General features: G+C 44.3%; 1 protein-coding gene across 1 annotated transcript in view; it reads left to right on the forward strand.

The window, feature by feature from the left end:
• The window catches only part of FHIT (fragile histidine triad diadenosine triphosphatase), a 1,046,044-nt gene that overhangs the window by 641,187 nt on the left and 380,200 nt on the right, over positions 1-24,657 (forward strand). The gene's annotated exons all lie outside the window — the stretch shown is intronic.

The following is a 24,657-nucleotide window of genomic DNA, read 5'->3' on the forward strand; positions in this document are numbered from 1 at the left end:
ATAAAAACAAAAACAACACCCCCCTCCCCAACACATTTTTAAAGGGCATTTTTTAAAAAAGCATATGAAAATACTGTATGCATTCTGAAATGTGCTTTATTTGAAAATGTGCATTTAAAATGCATTTGAAACAGCGTGGTGTGTGTTGTTGTTTTTTAGCTAAGAATTGCTTTGCAGCATTTAGAGAAGTGTGAAGCCTGATGGATGTGTTCTGAATCAAACACATTGGTTTGGGAGGTGCGCGTCAGGTCAGCTGCTGTCAAAATTCGCGAAGATTGAATTGCTTAAGTATCCCTAGACATAGAAACCCAGGAAGCTGCCATTGGTTCATCAAGCTCTGTATTGTCCATACTGGCAGTAGCTCTCTAGGGTTTCAGCCAGGGATCTCTTCCAGCTAAGGAGAGAGGAGAAATGTGATTCAGTACACATTTAAAGGTGAATCTATCACATTCCTCCTGCCTGCTCTCTGAGATCAGGCCCTTCTCTCTGTCCCAGCTAGAGTGAATGTGTGGCTAAGCAGAGAGAAAGAGAGAACCTTCTCAGTAGTTATTCCCTTTACTTTTTCTTTTGGCCTGTTACTGAAGACTTTTTTTCCATTATCCTTATAGGGTTTTATTTTAGGAGCCAACTTGTATTTTAACTGCTGACCCTGCTGCTTTCTTGTAATTGTTTTGTGTTGGTTTATTTATGCAAACAATTAGCAACAATAGTCTCTGAGCAGTTTACAAAGATACAGGGCAGAAAAGTAAATGAAAACCTGTTTAAACTATGAAATCGAACACAAATTTAAGTGCCCGCTGGAGTAAGTAAAAGTCTTTTGGTAGGTGTTAAAAGTTCAACAGGAAGGGAAGCCTGTCTGACCTTAACTGGAAGGGGGCTCCATAAAATTGAGCCCATGATACTCAGTGCATAGCTTCTGGATACGAACCTAGCATCTGAGAGATGGGGTACAGCGACCCCCCTGAAAAGTGATTGGGCAGGGATAAAAGGGATTAGGCAGATGTTTAGACATCCTGGACCAAAATTGCTAAGGGCCTTGTAAATTAATACAAGAAATTAATTGTGGAATTGTGGTGTTACTTACATTGTCAGCTAGTAATTTTAAAATGGAAGGATATGATAGAAAGGTTTCAAGAAGAAAGAAAAGGGGAAATAATCAAAAAAACCATAAGGTTAAATTCTGCTACGAGTAATTTTCCTGCTGCCCCTTCCCCAAAGCAGTTTCTTTCTTTCCCTTCCTCTCAGATAGATTGCTATCTTCCCATTTCATGTCTATTGAATCTCTGGTTCCCTTTCCAAGAACCCCTTTTTCATTCTCCTTTCACAGAAGTGCTTCAATCTCCCTTACATTTTAATTGAATCAAATTTAATTTAAGCCAAATCAAAGGTCCTTTCAATACATCTACATAAGAAAGCACTTAATCTTAATAAACCACCATTTAAGACGGAGAGGGGAAGTCTTCAGGAGCTGTGAAATTCATACAGCAAATGAAAATACTCTCTGTTCACATGAAAGGAGAATGAAGGAGTCCAAACAAAGCACAATTCTCCCATCTGAATCGCAGCCTGCATTATGTCTGATGAAATGAGGCGCGCGGCGGAACTGACATCATGTCAGCACCAGGAACTGTCCACTAGAATACGGAAAATGATCTCATTCCCCCCTTGGGCAGTTTCACATCATGGGGAAAGGGCATTTCCTGGAACTCTGCACCAATGGGCAGAAATCCTCTACAGATGTGATTATATTTATGGAAGCATTTCCTCTCTTGGTGTCATCTCATTGATCCCGGGTAGGCTTTGTTCTTAACAGATCTAATTCACTTCTGAATAAAGAGTCAAAACTGGAAAGCTACAGAGCAGCTGCAAAACAGTGTCTGCTCTCAGGTATCCAGCATCAGTTATAGCTGCAGTTCCTTGAAGCAAGTTGTCTGCTGTGTCTTGGAGCTGTCTAAAGTCTAGTGAATCCCTGTGTCCACCGAAACATCTTAGGTTACATTACCACAAATAGAAGACAAGGTGGGATGCAAAGAGATTAGCATCTGGTTAGCATCTGTCCCAAGGAAACTGGTGAAAAGTATTGTTTCTAGCTATTGGTTGGATATTTTAAATTGGTTTCAATGTTTGCATAATCACTTTTGGTTTATGCTTGTTTGAAATTGTATCTGCTTATATATATATATTTCTATACTGTGATGGAAATCACCTTGAGACTTCGCGGAATAAGGCAATATATAAATAAGATAGTACAGTGGTAACTCGGGTTACATACGCTTCAGGTTACATACGCTTCAGGTTACAGACTCCACTAACCCAGAAATAGTGCTTCAGGTTAAGAACTTTGCTTCAGGATGAGAACAGAAATTGTGTGGCAGCAGCAGGAGGCCCCATTAGCTAAACTGGTGCTTCAGGTTAAGAACAGTTTCAGGTTAAGAACGGACTTCCAGAACAAATTAAGTACTTAACCCGAGGTACCACTGTAGTAAAAATAATGGAAATCTCTTCTGAACTTTTGCATTTTCACTTCTCAACATCCATTGCAGCAGCCTGGTCACTGACTGTTAACCCTGTCTCTGGTCTTTGAAAATCACAACCTTCTATATCACTGTGCCAAAGTAGCCAGGGAGGGAATTGGCTGCTTTACAAACTTGAAAATCCTGCAGAATGGTTCTGTCAGTGGAGCACTAAGGCACAGGGGAGGGAGGGGTGCAAGCAATTTTCTCCAAGCTGTCTTAAGGACCCCTAATGTGTGGGAAATGGCAAAATGTAACATTTTAAGGGGGTCTGAAAACGAGACAAGCTTCTGCTGCCTTTAACAATTTGCTAAGTTTGTTTGCTCAGTTTTTCTTTCTAGAAATGATCTATTTATAGCCAAGTGGAATTGAGGAATGGGATTGTGGTTTCTAAACTTGACGTTGAAAAGCAGACGAGCTTTCCCCCTTTCTCGCATTTCATCTATTATCTCTGTTAGAGGTTTCACTTCTGTTTCTCCATTTCAGACCTCTTGTTTTTTTATCTTCTGGTGCCCATGTTATCAGACATGTGGCTTTAGCCCTGCAGGGACCAAAGAAGAGCCAGTGGAAGTATGGGGTAGATGTGGGGCCTCAGCTTAGTTTGCAGTACACTGTAGTTTGGCATGACATAGGAGCACTGATCTTTCCTCCAGCCCGCCTGCTGGTTCAGCTGGAGGACTTGTTAATGGGAGGTTCCCATTGCAAGGGTGAGCTGCTCTTGTTGGTCCTGTTGCAAGCTGGCAGTGGCATCTGGCTCTTCTGGCCACCTGAGCTAGGGCCAAAGCCTTACCATGCCAAACCTGACCCCCTTGAGGGGATCCCCTCGTACAGCTATAGATCTTGCCCAATGCCAAACCCCTACTAAAGGAAACTGTGTGCAAGAAAAATATGCAAGTAAGGAGTAAAGAGAAGGACAGATCGTGAAACTGAGGCTCCAATACTTTGGCCACCTCATGAGAAGAGAAGACTCCCTGGAAAAGACCCTGATGTTGGGAAAGATGGAGGGCACAAGGAGAAGGGGGCGACAGAGGACGATATGGTTGGACAGTGTTCTCGAAGCTACCAACATGAGTCTGACCAAACTGCGGGAGGCAGTGGAAGACAGGAGTGCCTGGCGTGCTCTGGTCCATGGGGTCACGAAGAGTCGGACACGACTAAACAACTAAACAACAACAAAGGAGTAAAGAGAACCGTTGAACACCATGGTCAGTTTGCACCATGATTAAAAGTATTTCCTGGCTCTGTTAACCAGCAACAACAAAGATGAAATGAGTCAAGTGGTTGGGTCAGTCAACAGCAGCATGGACATTTGCACAGTTGTAGGTTCGGTCCCAATTGATAGACAAGACCATGGATAGGAGGAAGGCTAGACTTCACCTGGGTTTGTGCCCTGTCCCTACCTATGCAGGAGCCAACCATTGTCGCTGATTGGCTCCCGGAGCTAACACCATCCTGAACCACCGCAGCACCACCAACCACAAGAGCCTCTGCTTCTCAGGCCACCTACCACAGAGACAGTTAATCTGTGTTTCTTTCAACCGCATTCATGTGAGCTTTTGTATTAGGTCTGCATTCCTACATTCCTTACTGTGCCTTCTGATCAAAGCATACTGTCTACAGTGAAACACCTGATAATATAAGGTGTAAAAGATTCACAGAGTTGCACAAAGTCACTGCAAAATAGGTCAGCCTATCATCTTCAAGCATCATGTTCTGACATTCAGTAACAAAACAAAGAGAGATCACAATTCTGCAAAATTAACAGCAGCAGCAGTAGTTTTAAGTCAGTTTTGCAGGCCTGAATTGGATTGCATCATTAATAAGGCATCTCGAGTCTGACCAGGGACAGTAGCTTTGGGGGCTCTGCTACTCCCCCAAACTGCATCTTTCAAGTGACTACTACATTTTTTAAAAGTGAAACCAAGTTGACCAGGGAAGCCTCCAGAGTTTCATTGGGGCGAGATCTTTCATTTTGATGGACAGGTTTACATTTTAATCACAGTGTATTATTTTCTGAGGGCACTCCAGTCACAGTGATTTGGGGAAAGGAAGGTGAAATAAAGTAAATTTTGAAAGTGTTTGTTTTTTCAGATAGATCTATGCTGGGATTTTTTCCCCCATCACCACTTACTCCCTTATACAGGATAATGGAAAAATATCAAACTGAAGAGGCGCTAACCAAAAAATTCCCTTATGGGGAGGCAGAAGCTCACACTCCACCATCAAGAACCCTTGGGGCAATCAGGTCCTTCTTAGTGGGTGACATTTCTACCACCTAGTCTTTCTTGGGGATCCATACATTCACCCCTCACTACCCTTCTCCTCTAAGCAAGTCAATGGAAAGATTTTGCTTGGAATTAGGAGGTTCCAACTCCCAAACTTCCAGCTGGGGGTGGTGGAAGCCCACTACCACCAGTGACCCTTAGAGAAGAGGTTTTCAACCTTTTTTTGGGCCCATGGCTCCTTTGACCAACTCCATTCTTTCTGTGGCACACTTGTGGGGCTCAGGAGCTCAGTTATGTAACCCCTTGCCTGCAGAGCTGGCAGCCCCTCACCCTTTTTGGAACACCCTCCCTTGTGGAGTATTCCCTTAGCCTCCTCCCCTCTCCCCTCACCTCCCCTCTCTCTGTGCAGCTGCTGCTACTTCCCCTGGTCTCTGAGCTGCCCTCCTGCCCCAAAGGGAGGTGCCTCCTCACACTGACCCACAGGGACCTGAGAAGAGGATGCCCCCAGCCTTAGTGGCCCAACGGACACTTGCCAAAGTTGAATGTGAGGTCAGCTGTGCAAGAGACGCAAGAGGGCAAGGTCAGTTGCATAGAGACGCAAGAGGGCATCAGAGGAGGAAGGGAAGGGAAGGACAGAGGCCAGTGTTGCCCACGGCATCCCTGAACATCATTCAAGGCACCCCAGGGTGCCACTACACACTGGTTGAAAACCACTGTCTTAGAGTAACAGGGACTTGCAGGAGGGTAGCCTTTCCCCTTGCCCCAGTCTCTCCTAGGTATTTGTGTCCTGTTTTTAATCTCTACTCCTGCTTTCTGTGATTCCAGTTGTACCCACCTCCAAATAGTAAATTCTGTCCTTATGGGATAACCGCTGTATCTATCATTTGGAAATATAGCAGCCTTCATCATTTCAGAAGAAGTGTCCATGCCTGGAAATTGCGTACAATTCTGGCAGAAGATGAAATATACTTTTCCTTTTCTTTTTACAATGATCAAACTATAAAGATACCTTACATGAACCCCCCCCCCAATATATATGTTTGTGATTTGGCAGGCTTCAACCACTCGGAGAGGTTCCCATGCCTGAAAATTTCATCCACTTCTGTGAAAAGGGCGGGGGGAGTTACAGCTTTTTTAGATTTTCTATTAAAGTGAATTGTGGAAAAACAGAGCTTTGTTCTCAATGGATCTAATTCAGTTCTGAATAAAGAGTCAAACTGGAAAGCTACAGAGCATCTCCAAAACATATCAGGCTGCTTCCCGAAGTTACAGATAGAGATGCAAGTTGAATATTGTGACTAGTGCTCAACGTCGATTGTAAGTGACTTGAGAAAGAGCATGTCATTTGGTCATGAGTTAGATTCTCTTGTTTTCAGGAAAAAGCATGGATGATAATGTTCTGCTAAGAAATGTAGTTTCCACCCTACCCTGTTTTGTTGTACATAACACAGTACAACACATGACATATGGGTGAGTTCAGAGTTGGGATAGAGCAGAGGACCCACAACAGCTTGCCAGACATGGCCCATTGTGGTTTTGTTCCAGCCCTGGTCTTAAGCCATTCTTCACTCTCTGCTTTTATTCGTTTATTTCTTATTTTAACCAAATTTTTATACCACTTAACCATAAACCCCTTCTGACCTGTTTTTGGTTCCCCCAAGCTGCTTCCGGGCTCATATTAGGAAGATGAAAAAAAATAATGTCAAGGAGAAAGCGACTTCGGAAGAGGGAGTTCCTGAAGAAAATTGGGGGGAAGAGGAAGAGATAAGCACCTTTCAAACCCCATCTGTCTTTCCTGAAAATCATCCCTTTCTGAAACTGGTTTCAAGGAAGAAGTGGGCCACTGGGCTTTTCTTGCTCGCAATTATGTGTAACGTGTGGGTTGGCCTTCGGACCACAGAGAAATGGCTTTCAATCTCACCTCTTGCCACTGGATGTGACCCCATCATGTATTTCTGATAGCTCAGGACAAAGTGTACACCACACTTAATGACTCTCATTTGTTGCCATCGTCAGGCCCCAAAGCTACGTTTGGGCTTTTATGGATGAAACTGGACTTTGCAAGGGCCCGGTTCTGCAAATTTTATAGAGCAGGTCACCAGTCTGTCTAGGGCATCCATATAATATCGGTCAGGGCTGTTGTGCCACAAGAAAGCTAGGCAGGCCAGATCTGTCCTCACCATACACAGAGGACTTTCATGGCATCCTTGGCAAAAACCTATCTCCCACTTTTTTGTACTGCCTTCCAGCCATAGATGCTTCTTGTTATGTATGAAGCATACAGGGTCTTGACTCATCTGCCAACCTTCCCTTTTTGGAAAGCTACATGGTTGAAGCTGTCCTGAGGAATCCATAGAGATGGAATGGAAATGTTCTCTTTGTCACGGGGATTAGATACAGAAAGGCTCAGCCTTCTGCAGACATCTGTGTGTGCTGTGTTACCATTCTTGCCCTCTTCTTTTTCAAAAAGGAGGTGCAACAACATCATACTGTGAGAAGATGATTGCTGCTACTGCGGCGATACTAGCTGGGTGGAAGTCCTGGTAGTGTGAGAATGATTGTTGTCAAGGAACTGGACTGAATTCACTGACTTGTTCCACACAGGTCAGCTGATGACCATCAGTTAGAAGTAATGAACTTCTAAGTAACATTCCACGTTACATTACTGTCTCTCTAGCAATCCCATTTTCTTCATTTTTAGCAAATGGCTGCTCTTTGTGTTCTCATTTTATGCCGGCTTTAGCAGTGACAGTTTGCATCCAGTGCGCTGATGCCGTTGAGAGGAACTGTTTGTGCTTCGTGTTGTCAGGGACTGTACAAACTAGAGGAAAGTTTGCCGTGTTCCAATTTGAAGAAGTTGCATCCCTTCAGAAGTGCTTGAATATTCATCTGTTTACATCGTGTTGGGAGCAGAGGAGGGAGAGAGAGGAGTGTGCAAAATATGCCCACTCTCCCCGATTTCTAGAAAAGTTCCCTCCCCGCTTCTCATCCTTGAGACCACTTTGTGTGCAATGTACACCCTGGGAGGAGTGGTTTTGATTATTTATTCCCATGCATGGTGTAGTAAGCGAGGAAACTGTGATGCCTTTGTGGCTAATTCACATAGGTTTTGCAGACATGGCAACACAAAATATTTACAACTGTTCTAAGCAGAGTTAAGACTAGATTGAAAAGAGACCCTTCCTATCCCAGGAGATACCTCTGAACATATAGACATGCGCAGTGTATCTTCCTTTTTTGCGAACAGAAGCTTCATAAGTAGCTGGTAACTGCAGTTTTTTATTTGTTATATTAGGACCACAACATTTACAGTGTATATACCTATGCAGGTTTACTCGGGCAGAAGTCCCGCCATCCCAGAAATGAGTGCTGAGGTGAAGCTTGGCTCTGCCCTCGCCAGTCCTGGAAGGATCCTTTTAAAAAGTCCCATATGCTCAGAGACTTTCTGCCTGTTCATTGGGGGATATAGGAAGCCCAGAGCACTTGTTCTTTAAATGTCCCTTTCATGAAGAGGCACGTAGTGAGACCATTGATCCCCTGCTGGTGAGGCTCGCTGACCTCCCAGAAAAGCAAAAATTTGACCTTTTCCTGTTAGGCAAAGATCATAAGATGACCTGGATGATCACCAGATTCTGTGTACAGATCTGTAGGCGCAGACTATCCCTCAACCCAAACTAGTTCGTTAAGAAAATCCCCAAACTCAGTTCCATGGGTGACTCTGGGTCATCTCTCTGCGGTAGCTTAGTTTTAAGTGTCTATACGCTTATCACATTTATAAATTTTAAATTTATTGTTGTACATTGTTTTAAATGTTTGCTTTCCTTCTGGGATTGTACCCCCAAGTGTGTTTTATAAGTTGGCCTCCGACTGTAATAAATTATCTATCTATCTATCTGAGTGCTGAAGATTGCAGCCTTAATTGAGAAATTTCATTAAACCATATCAAAAGTAGGATTTTTCTTCTTTTGCACCCTTAAGTGTTATTCTGAGACAAGTGTCAGGAACCTTTGGCTCTCCAGATGTAGAATAGTAGAGTTGGAAGGGATCCCAAGGGCAATCTAGTCCAACCCCTGCAATGCAGGAATCTCAACTAAAACATCCAACTGCTTCTTAAAAACCTCCAGTGAATGAGAGTCCACTCCCCACAAGGGAGTCTGTTCCACTGTTCTTACTGCCAGAAAGTTCTTCCCGAGGTTGAGTCAGGATCTCCTTTCTTGTCACTTGAAGCCATCAGTTCGAGTTCCGCTCTGCAGAGCAGGAGAAAACAAGCTTGCGCCAAAACTACTTTCTGGCAGTTCCCTCATTGCGAGAAGTGAGGCTACAGGGAACCAGACAGAGGGCCTTCTTGGTAGTGGTGCCCGCCCTGTGGAACGCCCTCCCATCAGATGTCAAAGAGATAAACAATTACCTGACATTCAGAAGACATCTTAAGGCAGCCCTGTTCAGGGAAGTTTTTAATATGTAACGCTGTACTGTTTTTAACACTGATTGGGAGCCGCCCAGAGTGGCTGGGGAAACTCAGCCAGATGGGTGGGGTATAAATAATAAAGTATTATTATTATTATTATTATTATTATTATTATTATTATTACCACCACTTCTATCATTCCTGGCTATGCTTGCTGGGGCTGCTGGGAGTTGAAGTTCAGCACCTGCATGGCCAAAGGCTTCCCACACCTGTTCTAAGAGATTGCCTCCTATGACACATTTGTACATGATCTGAAAACAAAGGGTTGTATGCAACTCCGGAAAGGTAAAGGGACCCCTGACCATTAGGTCCAGTCGCGGACGACTCTGGGGTTGTGGCGCTCATCTCGCTTTATTGGCCGAGGGAGCCAGCGTACAGCTTCTGGGTCACGTGGTCAGCATGACTAAGCTGCTTCTGGCGAACCAGAGCAGTGCACGGAAATGCCGTTTACCTTCCCGCTGGAGTGGTACCTATTTATCTAGTTGCACTTTGACGTGCTTTCAAACTGCTAGGTTGGCAGGAGCAGGGACCGAGCAACAGGAGCTCACCCCGTTGCGGGGATTCGAACCACCAACATTCTGATTGGCAAGCTCTAGGCTCTGTGGTTTAGACCACAGTGCCACACGCGTCCCATGTAACTCCGGTAAAGCCGTGGTGGCAACTGAGCTAGCTTGTGTAGACCTGCAGCTCCCACCACACATTCCTTACGTTGTGTGATCTGTTTATGCAGTAAGTGGATAGTTTGCATCTGATGAAGTTGCCTCTAGTTCATTAAAGCTTATGCAGTAATAAAGTTGCTAGTTTTAAGGGGCTGGAAGACGTTCTGCTTTTGCTACAGCAGCAATAGTCCCCTCCCCACTCACCCCAAGTGTTCTTTTTAAAATTAAGAATAACTGGGTTTTTGTGTTTGTGTGTCCATTGGGAACAAGTCAATTTTTGAAAAGGGATATTCTCCTTTATTAACTTGCATTTGTTTTACTTTTTCAGTTTATTTGCATGTGAAATTATGTATTTGCAATTCAGCTATTAGATCTTCCTTTGCATCTGCCTGTTTTAATGGTAACTAATAAAACAGATATTAAGCAAACAAATGCATAAGCAGGACAGCAAGACATTTCGCCATCATGTGCTAGCTTTTAAAAATATATATTATGCAGTTTAACAAAAAGTGAGCCCTCTTCAGAAGTGGTTCCCCCAAGCCCACTCCTCCATTTTATTCCTACCCAATTCTTTTGCATCCCTGGGCGTAGCCTGAGAGCAGGTTGGTGCAATAACAGCTGGGACAAAAAGCTTGTTGCTTGAGTTTGGGACATTCACAACCTACTAGAGACTAGTCTAATTCACAGGATTGTTGTGAGAATAAAATGGGTGGAAGTACAGCAGCGTCCTAAACTACTTGGAGAAAGAGGGGCAGTAATAATATTTTTAGGGACGCGGGTGGCGCTGTGGGTTAAACCACAGAACCTAGGACTTGCCGATCAGAAGGTCGGCGGTTCGAATCCCCGCAATGGGGTGAGCTCCTGTTGCTCGGTCCCTGCTCCTGCCAACCTAGCAATTCGAAAGCACGTCAAAGTGCAAGTAGATAAATAGGTACCGCTCCGGCGGGAAGGTAAACAGCGTTTCCGTGCGCTGCTCCGGTTCGCCAGAAGCGGCTTAGTCATGCTGGCCACATGACCTGGAAACTGTACACCAGCTCCCTCGGCCAATAAAGCGAGATGTGCGCCGCAACCCCAGAGTCGGTCAGGGGTCCCTTTACCTTAATAATATTTTTAATGGGAAGCGTCTGCAGAAAATGTTACTTCAGCAAACCACTGTTGTGTGTTCAATCTACAGCACCGCCGAGATATCAAGAAACAGAAGTTTGGGAACAAGTGAGGTCAAAACTCACTTTAAAAGCTCTGTCTGTATCATGTTGCATATTGCTTGAGCTGCGGCTGATTGTACTTCAATTTTTCCACTTTTCACCATTCTAAGCTTGTAATCTGTTCGCTGGGGCACCATCTTCCAATCCATTATCACGTCTCAGGCTGAAAGGACTTTACACATATTATATCGGGGTTGACTTTTGTTTCTTTAGGTCAGGTAGCATTTGTATCATTTGCCTAATTTTCATTATACTGCTGACCACGAATTCACACAGTTTAGCTATTTATGTGGCAAGATTTTGAATTTTGACTTGCAGCAAATTAAAGTCTCCTTGCATTTCTTACAATGTGCTGGTTATCATGGCCATATATGGCTGATATTCTTATTATTGCTGTTGCTAATGCGGATCTTGAAGTTTTTCTTTTGCTGATAGCTTTATTCAGTCCTTTTTTTCTGGGGGTACGCAGCGATACACATACCCCTAAACACTTTGTGAATCTAAGTTTGGCCTCCTTGAGGGGCAGTATTTCAATATGAGTAGGAAAATGAGAGTACCCCTAAATATTTTTTTAGAAAAAAAGCACTGGCTTTAATATTTTTTTAAATGTATTTTTATTCAACTTCTTTTTTTCCCTTCAAATTTTCACAATATTATAAACAAACAAACAAATACATAAGACAAACAAACAAAAATCATAACCGTATTGAAAATTACACTTATTAACTTTTTTAAGTGACTTACCCGCTTCCCCTTGGTTGAATTTCATTGCATATCCTTTTAACGGTTTCCCAAGTCACAATTCTTATAAAATTTAACTTAAACATTAACATCCTTAAATCTTCACTATATGAAATTAAACATATTAATTCATCACTTAACATAATTAAAATCCTAAGCCAATTAAGTATCTGCAAGCTGTTTTCAGTTAGTTTAACTTAACATATTTAACTAAATAATCATTAAATTTAATCCACTCTTCCTGATACTCCTCCTCCTTCTGGTCGCGGACTCTTCCGGTTAGGTTGGCTAGCTCCGAAAAATCCGTCATCTTCATCTGCCATTCTTCTATCTTTGGTAATTCTTGGGTTTTCCACTTTTTAGCTAACAAAATATGAGCAGCAGTTGTGGCATACAAAAATAATTTAACATCTTTCTTGGGCAATTCCAAACCTGTTATTCCAAGAAGAAAGGCCTCTGGTTTCTTTATAAATGTATATTGTGGATCGAGGGCCCGACCCCCGCTATGTGAAATAAACACACAAGGACACGTGATATAAGGTTAATGGGCAAGAAAAGGCCACAACTTTATTGATTACAGCAGTGAAAAGGTATTGGCTTAGGCATTGGATGACTATAGGAGGTGGGTTTATTCAACAGTAGGTGGAGCCTGTTGATGCTAATCCAACTATAGGCTCACCCCTGCTGTCACCGAGGGTCGTGCCATGGCCTCCCGCCAAGCAGGCATCGGACGGAATACACGACCGCCAGATTCTTTTAACGGAATAACCCACGGTAGATAGCATAGGCGATGGCCACACCTAGCCCTTGACACACATGAATCCAATGCCTAACCTACCTACCAATACCACAAAAGTTGTGACGATTGCTACGAGGTAGGCGAAAAAACCAAAAAGCCTAATGCCAAATGGAAAAATTCCTACCAGGCCCCCCAGACAACCTGGGCGACCAACCTAAGGTCCATAGCAAGGCCAAAAAACCTAGACCCTGAGCTAAATGGGAGTGGAGGGTGGGTGACTCGCTGCGGGACGATGACGACTGAGGAGGAGGCGGAGCTGGAGCCGCAGCATTAAGCTGCTAAACACGCCCCCCGGAGACACCTGGTTGGCTGCCTCCGGTGGGCGTGGGTGCCAGCCAGGTGAGGAGGGGCGGGGGCTAAGGCCCCCGGCCAGAGGCGGAGCTCGGGCTCCCGCCCACAACCACTCCCCTCTCTTCCAGGGAGGAGAGTCTTTTCAACATTTTTTTCAATTCATTATAAATCTTTTCCCAGAAGTCTTTCACCTTGGGACAGGTCCACCACATATGATAAAAGGTTCCTTCCTTTTCTTTACATTTCCAGCATAGTTTGTCACAGTTATGATATATCTTTGCTAATTTTACAGGAGTCAAATACCATCTGTACATCATTTTCATTATATTTTCCTTTAACACAGTACATGCGGCAAACTTGACCCCTTTCTTCCACAATCTTTCCCTTTATTCAATTTCTAAGTCACTAAGAAACTTTTTAATTGTCCTGGACAAGTGATATTACATGCAAGCATGCATGCAAGCAAGCATGCATACATAGATAATTTTATTTGTATTCCGCCCTTCCACAGTTCAAACCATGCTCAAGGCAGCTTACAACATGAAAAAATACACAACTACGACATAGCAAAAGTGGTTATAAACAAGAAATAAAACATTTTAAAATGTACAAGCAATCTGAACAATTTCCACGTAAATCAAAAGATCTAAAATAAAAATACAGAAATCCAACAGCAGCAACGGCAACAGTCGCCCCCCCAACAGTCTTTTCAGCAACCTCAGCTTTCGTAGCTTGAGTCAGTCAGGGCCCTGCTCTCCCAGGCCAAGCGGAAAATGCCTGCAAGGCAAAGAGCAGGTCTTCCAGGACTCACAGCCAAAATGTATCAACTCAATAAATATAACAAATCTTTATTTCTTGGTGAAGCTGTTCTCTCCAATAAAAAAAAATGCTTGGAATCTTCTTCCTCGACATCAGTGTTGGCCAAACTTAGGTGATGATGACTGTTGTCGTTTTTAATTAAGAAGTGAAGTCCACTCTCCTACCCCCCCCTAAAATGTAGAATGCAATATCTAAGTAAGAATGATCTTCCATCAGAGGAGACTACTCTGGGCATTTCTGCATGAGGCACTCATGTGCTCGTGCCTCCTGGTTGTCATTACTCATGTGGTGCACTGACATGTTTAGCCCAGGCTTAAAGACATTAGCCCATCACAGCCTGGGAATCCCCTAAAGAACCAGCAGATAAGCCAGGGGTCAGCAAACTTTTTCAGCAGGGGGCCGGTCTACTGTCCCTCAGACCTTTTGGGGAGACGGACTATATTTTGAAAAAAAATAAATGATTGAATTTCTGTGCCCCACAAATAACCCAGAGATGCATTTTAAATAAAAGCACACATTCTATTAATGTAAAAACACCAGGCAGGTCCCATAAACAACCCAGAGATGCATTTTAAATAAAAGGACACATTCTACACATGTAAAAACATGCTGATTCCCAGACCGTCCGCAGGCCGGATTTAGAAGGCGATTGGGCCGGATCTGGCCCCCGGGCCTTAGTTTGCCTACCCATGAGATTGTTGTTGTTTAGTCATTTAGTCGTGTCTGACTCTTCGTGACCCCATGGACCAGAGCACGCCAGGCACTCCTGTCTTCCACTGCCTCCCACAGTTTGGTCAAACTCATGCTGGTAGCTTTGAGAACATTGTCCAACCATCTCATCCTCTGTCGTCCCCTTCACCTTGTGCCCTCCATCTTTCCCAACATCAGGGTCTTTTCCAGGGAGTCTTCTCTTCTCATGAGGTGGCCAAAGTATTGGAGCCTCAGCTTCAGGATCTGTCCTTCCAGTGAGCACTCAGGGCTGATTTCCTTAAGAATGGATAGGTTGGATCTTCTTGCAGTCCATGGGACTCTCAAGAGTCTCCTCCAATGCCATAATTCAAAAGCATCAGAAGGTCGGTGGTTTGACTCCCCGTGACGGGGTGAGCTCCCGTTGCTCGGTCCCTGCTCCTGCCAACCTAGCAGTTCGAAAGCACGTCAAAGTTCAAGTAGATAAATAGGTACCACTCCGGCGGGAAGGTAAACGGCGTTTCCGTGTGCTGCTCTGGTTCGCCAGAAGCGGCTTAGCCATATAATAAAAAAATAAAATAAAAATAATAATAATTCAAAAGCATCAATTCTTCAGCGATCAGCCTTCTTTATGGTCCAGCTCTCACTTCCATATATCACTACTGGACCCATGAGATAAGCAGTAGCAATTGCAGTGCACTAGAATGCTCTGTGCTGGCACCCAAGGCTATAGCCATCTACTCTCCTTCCCTTCAAATGAGAGTGGTTGCAAGCAAAGTGGAACAGATGTTGCCTTTGGTGTCGCAGGTCCAATCAAGTAAGGGGGAATGGCCCCGCCCCCTCATCACTCTGGAGCCGTCATTGCCCCTGTGACCTGATTGGCTGAATCCCCTAAGGGAGGGGGTACTTAAACTAAAATGACAGCAGGTGGCTGAAATCTTGCTTGCCATTGGTGTGTGCCAGACGCCACCATTGCCTTCCCACTGCAGCTAAGCTTAACAGTGTGAGGCAGCAGGAACGGTGGGGGAAGGCAGTGGGTGGCAGTGCCACTGCTGCCAATGTAAGCACCCCCAGGGACCTCTCCTAGGGCCTCAACCCTGGTAGCGCCTCTGATGCAGGGACAGGATGTGGCAGCCTCCTTTGTGGAACGGGTGTCTTAGTTGTTCACAGCAGCCATTAGCTATTTTACAAATTAGCCCAAGGGTTTGGGCACGGAAGACAGGCAAAAACAAAGGGAAGAAAGCAGTTGCTGTTGGTGTTCATTGCCTCCCTTCCCTCCTCAGTCCACTCCAGGAATAATATCACCAGGAATAATTTTGCAGTGACTGGATTTTATTTATGGATTGCCATATTGCAAAATTAGCTGGGCTCTGGATTGGGATTTGTGAAATGCGAGCTGAAGGAATTCAGATTCAAAAGAGACCCACACGTAAATGCTTTTGATAGAGAAAGCTTTTTTTCCCTTTCCACTGCAGCTTTTGAGATACATTACATGGGCACATACATTGCCAGTTATGGTTTCCTTTCTGATTCTGTGTTAAGAATAATAAAAAGGCTATGGATAAATGCATTAGGTGTTACGGAGCTGTAGAATAGGCAGCATATATTATTGTTAATTCATGTAGCCAGCCTACATTTTAATAGCTGCTAAGGAGCCATTACAGTGCATGCTGTGAAGGTATATTAAAACAATACACAAAAGTAGCTTAAATCCTAATGGATGCTTCAACTTGCAATAACACAATATCTGGAGCAGTAGATCTATAGTTCTGCTTTTTCTTAATTGCTTCTATTATGAGTCTTTATGAGTTTTTTTCCATTCAGAATAACCAAACGGCATCGAAATGCTACCGTGTGTCATCTACATTTTGCGTAAATGTTGTATGATTTGACAGATTTTTTTTTGTTAGATTAGATCGGATCTAGTGCTAGAACAGGTCTGCTTGTTCTCTATATAGTCCTGCTACACAGGTAATCTGCACCCTGCTTGATGGTCTCATCTGCACCATACATTTAAAGCACTTCAATACTACTTTAACCATCCATGGCTTCTTCCCAGAATCCCAGGGACTGTTGTTTGTTAGGGGTGCTGATAGTTGCTAGGAGACCTCTGTTTGCTTCACAGAGCTACAAATTGCAGAACGGTTTAACAGTCAGGCCAACTTCCCAGGAAACGAACTACAATTCTCAGCATTCTTTGGGAGGAACCCATGACTGTTTAAAGCGATAGGATACTGCTTTAAATGTATTGTGGCAGATGTGGTTTTATACAATGCGACCACAGGTCCTCCAGTCAAATATTTATTTTCAGAAAAGGTGGGCTATGCTCTTCAAGATCTCTGGCAATTCATTTTTTTAATTATTATTTTTTGGTATGAAAAATAACTAAGATCTTGATAACTAACAAGAGATGTTATATGAGCAAGAAACTGACCAGACCAATTTTTAGTTTGAAGTGCAAACAGTGGCATCGAAGCTAAAAAAAATTTGGACACACCAAGCTGACTAAGGCCACATCCATACCATACATTTAAGGCATAATAATAATAATAATAATAATAATAATAATAATAATAGTAATAATATATTTATACCACATCCATCTGACATTAAAAACTTCCCTAAACAGGGCTGCCTTCAGATGTCTTCTAAACGTCAGATAGTTGTATATCTCTTTGACATCTGATGGGAGGGCGTTCCACAGGGTGGCGCCACTACTGTGAAGGCCCTCTGCCTGGTTCCCTGTAACTTTGCTTCTCACAGTGAGGGAACCGCCAGAAGGCCCTTGGCACTGGACCTCAGTGTCTGGGCAGAAAGATGGAGATGGAGATGCTCCTTCAGGTATACTGGACCGAGGCCATTTAGGTCTTTAAAGGTCAACACCAACACTTTGAATTGTGCTCAGAAACATACTGGGAGCCAGTGCTCGGAAGTGTACTGTGGCTACTATTTTAGCAGTCATGGAATATGGGAAATCCCAAAAATCCCGGGAGCTGCCATTTGTTCAGGATGCTGAGAGCTTAGGAGACCCATGTTTCCCTCACAGAAGTACAATTCCCAGTTTCCTGGGGAAAGGGGTGGATTGTTAAATCAGATCTGTAAGGGGAATAGGAGTCTCTTTTCAGCTCTCAGCGACCTTACCAAACTGCAGTTCCCAGGATACTTTGCCTCTTTAAAGTGGTATGATACTGCTCTAAAGGTGTAGTGCAGATGGGGCCTCTGATGCTCTTAGCAACTCAGAAGATTCTACAATGATTAAAAAAGAAAGTAGTTTTGTAGGTTTTTGTGTTTCTTCCCTAATAGCCTTGTGCCAGGTAGACCAAATAACTTAATACATTTCTGGGATCTGGAATGTCAGAAGTTTTTGACCCCAATAAACACTTCCATTCGGGACTCGAGAATTTTTCAATTACGCCTGGACCAAAAAAGCTGGTTGGCTAACATGAGGTCAGATTCAGTATCTCTTGCGCAAAAGGAAAAATGGGCACCAAACAATGCAAAAGGTTAATAAGTAGGACAGGTCTGAGAGATGCTGCTTCACTGGCGTAATCCCCACACAATAGCAAAGGTGAGGAAAGGAACACTCAGAGACTGCGCTTCAGAATTAATCAATCATTTGGCAGAAAGCAGAAATGGTGGTGGGAAAAGGTGAGAAATAATAGAATGAGGAGTGAGGGAAAGGGAAGCTTTTGGGTGAGAAATCCGCTGTGAGACTACTGGAATAAAGCTGTCAAGTTAAAGTCGGATGTGTTCTAGACCTGCAAGACCTTCTGCAAAAGGATCTTCTCTTAATTCCTTACAGCTGGATCATGTGAGCTACAGCCCAAGGTGCTCGGAGTCATGTGATGGCCGAAGCACAGGGAAGGGGCATCCTGAAGGCACCATAACCTGTGACCCTTTCTGTCCCAAGGAAGCTATCATGTTTGGTATACCCTTGGCATGTTGATAGGTTTACACAGCATGGAGATGGTTCCTGATGCATGTGAGCAAGACTGGAATTCCCCCTCCCATAAGAACGTAGGAAGAGCCTGTTGGATCAGGCCAGTGGCTCGTCAAGTGGCCAACCAGATGCGTGTCAGAAACCCTCAAGGAGGTCCTACGTACATGAGCATGCTCCCTTCCCATGGTTCCCAGCAGCTGGTATTCAGAAGCATCCCCTCCCCCACTCCACTGCAGAGGCATAACATAGCCACAAGGGCTAGTAGCCCATCAATAGCCTTCTCCTCCATGAATCAGTCTAATCTTACCATCTAAGTTGGTGGCCATCACTGTCTCCTGTGGGAGTGATTTCCATTGTTTATGCTGTGTGAAGAAGTACTTTCTTTTGTCCGTCCTGAATCTTCCAACATTCAGTATTGCCGTACGTCCATGTTAAGTGTTACGAGAGAGGGAGGAAAACTCATAAGAACAACTTAAGGACATAAGGAGAGCTCTTCTTGCTGTAGTCTAGCACCTGTTGCTCCCAATGGCCAACCGGATGAACACCACCACAAGCAACAACAACATGATAACAGGTTGCCTAGGAAGGCTCAAAAGCAGGACATGAGCATAATAGCCATCTCCTGCTTTCCCCCAGCAGCTAGTACTTTGAGCTCTTGTTCAGAGTTGTTTGAGGAGGAATTCTATGATAAGGAGCATTCATCCTGATTTGCTCACACAGTGCTTATACACCTTCCTGTTAATCATTCATTCATTCCACACTTTTCTGCTCATTTTCCCACCACTTTCCTAACTGCAAAAAGTTCTTAAAAAAAGAAAAGTTAGCTTGTTGTTCCAGGGCAATAGAGCACTTTAATTGCTTTGATTGCACAAACCTGAATTTCTAGCAAGGGCTCAAATCTTTCCTGTAAAATGCTGATGGTCTAGAAGTGACCTCAGCCCTTTGAAAGCATGCCCGCTATAATGTATCTCCAACATACGCCCACTGATTTCGGTTTAATCTAATGCGGCTTTCCTCTACTTGCCTTTCAGCTTGCAGTGCCATGGCAGGACCATGCCAAGAAAACTACTTCAGAGGGGTAAGTTGACCATTCCCATCAAAAGTGAACGTGTGTCCCTTTTATACATCTGCTGCACATACATACTCAGCAGTGGCAAGGAGCAGGCTGTGGGATTGGAAGCTCAAGGTGAGAAATTCTATCTTCAGTGGCAGTAGGAACAGATTGAAAAATTAGGTTGCTCTATGCAGATGAAATCCAATTTGCGTCGTGGCCAAAATCCATTCAGGCTGTTAGATCATTCCCTGATGTCTTTGTTATCTTTAGAGGATAGGACCTGGCTCCTTTTTCTTGCTTTTATGATTGCCAAGAGGAGGTTGTCTTTCAACTGCAGGGCAATTAAGGTTTAGTTGTGTCACGATGTTAAGCTACAGGTAACCTAGATTGTTGGCAAGATGGGGAGAAGGAGACAGGAGTCCCTGAGTTTGGGTCCGGTTGGGGAGGAGAATCCTGCAGCCAGAGGAATAAGAACCAGGAATAAGAGCCAGGCAGACAAGATAAAGCTGGATTTTGCCCAAGCAGTACCCAAGTTTCACTTGAAAGCTTTTCTAGCCCTCCCAGGTCAGAGGAGACCAATTGGCTTGTCTGGATTGGAGTGCAGAAGGAATACTTGGGGCTGATTCCTTCTCTCGCTCTACATCCACAGCCTTGTTCCGTGAGGATAGGGAGTCAGACCCTGAGGTCTTGACAGCAGTGGCGTAGCGTGGGTTGTCAGCACCCGGGGCAAGGCAAGTAATTTGCGCCCCCTAACCCATGGATTTGCGCCCCCTAACCCTAACCCCCAGATGTTGCGCCTGGTGCGGCCGCCCCCCCCTGCACCCCCCACGCTACGCCACTGCTTGACAGTCCCCCTGGAATCTGGAAGGAGGATATATATATATATATATATATATATATATATATATATATCGCCAAGGGCCACAGCAGGCCGATTTGTACATGTCCTTCTCCAGCCTCCTTTCATTCAAGGAAGAGGTGTTAGCAGAGTGCAAAGGACACATTTCAAGCAGGAAAAATCACTTGGGCTACAAAGCTGCGCCAGTGAGGGATGACATCTGGGGAGAGTTTGGAGACTCAGAAGGCTGCATTTGGCCTCCAAGGCTGAGAGTTTTACCCCAGCCCTAGTGGGAATGCCCCTGGTCTGCAGCCCTAAGTTACTCATGACAAGGGGAAGCAGAGCAGAGGCCTGGTATTTCCTAGTTCTTGTCCTTGTGTCTCCTGGCACTGTGTGCTGGTGAAATTTGGCCCAAACAGTTAAAAACAACCTTCTAAAAGGAAACACCTACTCTCGAACTAGCAGTTTCTAGGTTGCATGGTACAGGACTTCCATCCATTAAATGTCTGGGTAAAAAGGGATGTATTTATCATCAAAAAGGCATAACGGGGGAATCTGATGCCTCTCACTAGGGAAGGCATTCCACAAATAGGGAGCCACCACTAAGAAGGCCATGTCACCAGGCAACGCACACACGCACACAGCACTCCTGAGTGGTGGCATTACCAACAGGACCTCCCCTGCTGGACGTAGGGCTAGAGATGGTTGATACTGCGTTGGCACTTTTTAATGTATTTGGATCCTAAGCCATTTATCACCTTACACCTTGAATTGGGCATGGGTCCAGCAAGCCTCCTTAACAATGGCTCTGCTTGTATTCTCTTCCCTTCCAGTCATTCTTAATTTATCTGCTCTGTAACAATGGAGAGCTCCACCGAGTGCTTATTACTTTACCAACCCAACAAATTTTGTCCTCTTTATTGGACCTTAAGGACTCCCTCCTCCTCTCTCTCTCTCTCTCTCTCTCTCTCTCTCACACACACACACACACACACACACACCTGCCTGTGCCTCAGTGTAAACAACACAGTGTATTGCAGTGTTGGTGGGACCAACAGTTGCCTGAATGGAATACTTAGTAACATCTGATCCTTGCAAACGCAGACTTCTTAAATGAAACTCCTGAAAGTGGCCTGGCTGTTTAAGCAGAAAGGCAATGTGCTTTTGAAGAGGAGCTGATATTGAAAGAACTATTCAGAGTCTGGTTTGTTCCTAGGTTAGGGATGATGATGATGATGATGATGATGCAACAGAACCTGCATGCATAGCGTAGCTCAGGGGTAGTCAACCTTTTTATGCCTACCACCAACTAATGCATCTTTCTTGAAGCCAAAATTTCTTTACCACCCACCTCTATGGAAGCAGGATTCAGCCTGTGCCGTAGAACCCCCTACCGCCCACCTAGAATCCTGAAACACCCACTAGTGGGCGGTAGGGACCAGGTTGACAACCCCTAGTCTAGCTCTTGATGTTGTAGGCTAATCACATTCAACTGGCTTCCTGTTGCCCCTGCTGTTGCACATGCTGCCAAAACTGCACTGCCACCTCTGCATCTGGAAAAGAGCTGAACTCAAATGCAAAAAGAAGAAGCAGGCAAGAGCTTTTGACACAGTACAAATCAGAAAGGCAAGGGATCACCATGGCAGCAACATTATTTAGCATAAAGACTCTATTTCAGTTATCCTCATTACCCACCCACTCTCCAGCGTAATTCCCCACCCCCTCCTCTTTTAATCTAAAGAAGACAGCTATATTGCTGCCTGATCTCAAACCACAGATAAATGTCTTGGTGCATGGGCACCTCTGTAGAGATAAATAAAATATTTTTCACCTGGTTTTGTTCCGGGCTGCAGCAAAAGCTGTGGATAGGTTATTGGTGCAATGTGAGGAATTCTCCCTTCCCATTGTACAACATCCCCTCCCCAAATCTGTATAGACTATCAGCCACTCTGTTTTCTAACTCTAAAATATGACCTGATGGAATTCCCAAGGAATTGTGTACTCGTTGGTTCCTACAAGAAGAGGTGCCTGGAACTAGGGATGTTGCTCAAACCAGAGTATCATGGGGTCATCCTTACTTTTCTTTAATGTGGTTGGTATGCTTCCTGTAGCTCTATTATCTCTTCGTTGTCCGTATGATGTTCTCTTCTCATTTAACAATAGTATGGATCAGCCCCATGGCATCCCCCAAAGGAGTGCATGACAGTTGTTTGAAGGCGCCCGCTCCCCCTTACTTAATGCTTGTTTTGTACAAATGATTTATTATTATTATTATATGGGAATGATTTATCAATGTAGTGAAAGGAAAGTATCTCTTGCTTCCCGTATGCCTTCTAAATTATCAGTGACTCACTGGGGCTCTCTACTCTTATAGCTGGCTCAGAATGTTGGGAAATTCCATTCCACCTTTAGTTGCAGACATGGAACTGTTGCATGTCACATGTCTGTTTACATACCAGCACAGCTTGCTGGGAACTTCCGTTGTGTGTATAGCTTTTGCTTTTCACTCTCTCTCTCTCTGAGGAGACGAAAGAGAGACGACATGTTTTCTTTGTCCTGATTTATGCTTAATAAATCTGTAGCTTGTTAGTACACTTCCACAAGCCTCACGCCACTTCTGTTTGCGCAGTATGCTCTTCTAATATAGTGTGCTCAGGCTTTGAAATCTGAGTCGCTGATTTACGTCGCATCAGAGATCGGGGGATCGTCATGGTAGGAAGGGCATGATCCAGCTGGGGGCTAGCCAGCTGGCACCTCGGCCCCTGTAGGATGCTGACACAGAAGAGGCCAAGGCAGCTCTGCACATGCTTTGTAAAGTGCATGGTATTTTTCAGAGTGCAAAAGGACAGGAAACACAAAGCAAATGGAGTGGGGGAGTGGGAAAACAAAAAACCTAATTATGTATCATTTGCAGACTGAAAGCAACAGCAGTGAATACCAATCATATTTGCTGGATTGATTTTTGTCCCAGACATGGGACAAATAAGTGAACAGTGGCAATTTATCCTCCAGTTTCTGTTTTGGTCAAAATTCTCTGACATCCCTAGTGGGGAGAGTGTTCCACAGGTTCAGAAACACCACCCAAAAGGCGCATCATGGCATGGACACCGTTACAACATCAGCCTCTATTAAAAATCCCACATTCTATTTCCTCTGCTAATATTTCAAACAATGAGGACAATCTAGCCCCTTTTGTTCCTGTTACTCCAGTCCAGGTGTCTTCACAGATAGAAAATGTTTTGCCACCCAGCCCTGAGCTGTGCAAAACGACTTACAAAGCTGCAAAGGCTTGAATACAGAGTCAATCCTATTATCTCTATTATGGCTGCTTGCTGGGGAAATTTTCTCTTCTAGCTGCAAAGGTCTGTGTTTTCATCCCCTGTGCTCAGCACACAAAGTTCACCTGGCAACAACTGGTGTCCAATTTTGCCAGCCATGCCGTCCTTACACAAACACCACGGCTAGATAATTGACTGGCTCTCAAGCTGTGTCCTGAAGACATATAATGGAAGCCAAGGTCACTTGCTTCACAGCAGAGTGTCAAACCATCTAATCCATGGCAGTTTTGCAGCTTCTTACGGTGGAGAAGCCAAGCACTGAATGCATTTGCCATTGGTGTGCAGGGTGTTACAGCAGATTTTATAGGGGGCTGTAATGGTACCGTGATAGAAGCAAGGGTTGTTGAAACTCTAGTCCTCCAACCCTGTTCTTATCTTTTCAGAACAGAGATGGGGATATTGTTGGTATGCAGCTCCCATTAACTTCAGCAAGTATGGGCAACAGTCAGGGATCTAGGGAGCTGCAGGTTGCCCAATCTCATCAGCATTTTGTTGGTGTTGGTCATAAATACAAACTCATTCACCTCCCTTTCTTGGTGCTGTGTTCTCTCCTGGTTTCCATGGCTCTGAGTCTGAGGGTCAGTGTATGTGCTGTTAGGATATAGTTCCGTTCCACCTTAAATGCTCAGGCATGATTGTTGTGTGTCACATGCCTGTTTACTTCTTGCTCACTGGGAGTTTCCAATTTGTATATAGCTTTTGTTCTGGCTGTTTTCCTGGACACGGATGCAAGCAGTCATGTTTTTCCTTTGTTCTGATCAACGTTGAATAAAGCTGTAAATATGCTCTCCTGGCTGAATCGTCCATTGTGGAAACTCTGCAGAAAGGGTGTGCACAAGTCTCTGAATGTGTCTGAGGCTCGTGTCGCTAATTGACTGATGCTGTTCTATGGGAGAATAGGAGATCATCCGGAGACAACGTGGAGGCTGCCTGATGCCTCTGTCTCCCTGGCAGTATCCCAGCATGTGCGTCATTACCAGAGAAGGGGAGCCTAGCTAAGCAGCGCCTGCATAAACTCATATTCCTCGTGTGACTGGCCTGCATCCCATTCAGAGTCAAGACACCACCATCAGCATCCAC

Source organism: Podarcis raffonei, chromosome 2 (genome assembly GCF_027172205.1).
Source record: "Podarcis raffonei isolate rPodRaf1 chromosome 2, rPodRaf1.pri, whole genome shotgun sequence".
Lineage (NCBI taxonomy): Eukaryota > Metazoa > Chordata > Lepidosauria > Squamata > Lacertidae > Podarcis > Podarcis raffonei.